Source organism: Nansenia antarctica (genome assembly GCF_963989245.1).
Source record: "Nansenia antarctica genome assembly, chromosome: 4".
Classification (NCBI taxonomy): domain Eukaryota; kingdom Metazoa; phylum Chordata; class Actinopteri; order Argentiniformes; family Microstomatidae; genus Nansenia; species Nansenia antarctica.
This window is the reverse complement of record NC_137689.1, coordinates 72570838-72572850: the sequence shown is the minus strand read 5'-3', so window position 1 is coordinate 72572850 and position 2013 is coordinate 72570838.

Below are 2013 nucleotides of genomic sequence, written 5' to 3'. Positions count from 1 at the left end.
GGGAGGGGAAGGGAGGAGAGGAGAGGAGAGGAGGGGAGGGGAGGGGAGAGGAGAGGGGAGGGGAGGGGAAGGGAGGGGAGGAGAGGAGAGGAGAGGCAGGGCTTTTCCACAAGGATTTTGAGTAGCCAGCCATTGGGAAAAAGTAGTCAGCTAGGGGGGGCCAGGGGGCAGGGCCGCCCCTTAATTATTTCATATTTTAATGAGTTTTCCTCCCCGATTGTAAACATGTAGGTGAATTATCGTAATGGAAAATTAGGCTTCTTGCGCGAATTAGGCTTTAGCCCACAGTCTGTAAATAGCTATTAATATGTATTAATATGTAAAACTAGCCCTATTCCTGGCTGATCAGACCTTTTAGTAATTAGTGAATGATTAGACTTGTTTATTAACACCTTCACTGTCAGGTTCATGAAGACACAATGATAGTTCATGTATCGTTCTAGCTAGAAACATAAATACACTCTTATTCAACGAAAACAAACAAGGTTATTTTAAGGGGAACATAATATTATCTTTAATCCTGTGTCTTATCTAGCCTATGTATTGGTTTTAAATACAATCATTTTTAAAAATAAACCTATGCCAAAAATAACACTAAAATAACAAAACATGTGAATCACTTGACTCAAATCATGTGAATCTACTAAACAACTCAACGTCTAGTCATCTTCATCTTCATCTTCATCGTGGGTCCCATGCCCGGTACGAAAGCCTTCTGGGACATTTTAAACCCATTTGTAAACATAGCCTACATTTTATGGCATAGGCCTTTTACTTTGACAACATTGCCTGTGTTAGTGTGTGTGTGTGTGTGTGTGTGTGTGTGTGTGTGTGTGTGTGTGTTTCTGTGTGTTTCTGTGTTTCTGTGTGTGTTTATGTGTGTGTGTGTGTGTGTGTGTGTGTGTGTGTGTGTGTTTGTGTGTGTGTGTGTGTGTGTGTGTTTGTGTGTGTGTGTGTGTGTTTCTGTGTTTGGTGTATGTGTGTGTTTGTGTGTGTGTGGTGTGTGTGTGTGTTTCTGTGTTTGTGTTTGTGTGTGTGTGTGTGTGTGTGTGTGTGTTTGTGTGTGTGTGTGTGTGTGTGTGTTAGTGTATGTTAGTGTGTGTTAGTGTGTGTTTATGTGTTTTTGTGTGTGTGTGTGTGTGTGTGTGTGTGTGTGTGTGTGTGTGTGTGTGTGTGTGTTGTTGTGTGTGTGTGTTTGTGATTGCACTTATGAAGAAGAAGGGACACTTCACAGGCGTCATACTTTTATGTTCGGTTTATTCTGGAAGAATAATAGAAATAAAAAAGGGTGAGCTGGCTGTCCTCAGTCTCAGAGTAACTGCCAGGAGGGAGGGAGACAGAGAGACAGAGAGAGATAGAGAGGCAGCGAGAGAGAGAGAGGGATGGAGAGGTATATTACAATATGGTTGGGTGGTGTCCAATTTTTGACACTGTTTAACCGTCCCTAGATGATACGGTATACAGTATTACCACAGGATTAAACATCCCATTGTAGTGACAGTAGTAGTAGACAATGATGCTGGACAAAGTCTTAAGCCGTTTATTATATACCTATAGGCGCACATTGTGCAGCAGAATCTTTCTTTTATGACGGCATTGAAACGGACACCGTTGCTATTTCCAAGTACCCTGATATACCGTGTTACCGCCCAACTGATTTTGTTTCAAGGATTCTTGATGCTTTAGGCAATATTGTTGTCGTGACATCCATGCCAATAAAGCAAGAATTTAACTGAATTGAGTATTTCAACATGCTCCCCATAGCATGCATGGAGTGAGTAGGGCTGTAAAATAAATGTATTCTGTAGTGGGAGCATTATTTGATAGAGGATATTGGTCTATCGAAATACGCTACGCCTGAAATCTTAAATTAAGATGTATAGACAATCAAAATATAGAATAGAGTATTAAAATATCTAATATAGTCTTTACCTTACCCAGATTAACCATAACTTAATACAAATCTTTAATAAACACTTTAATAAACATGTTAACATATGTTAATAAACAACA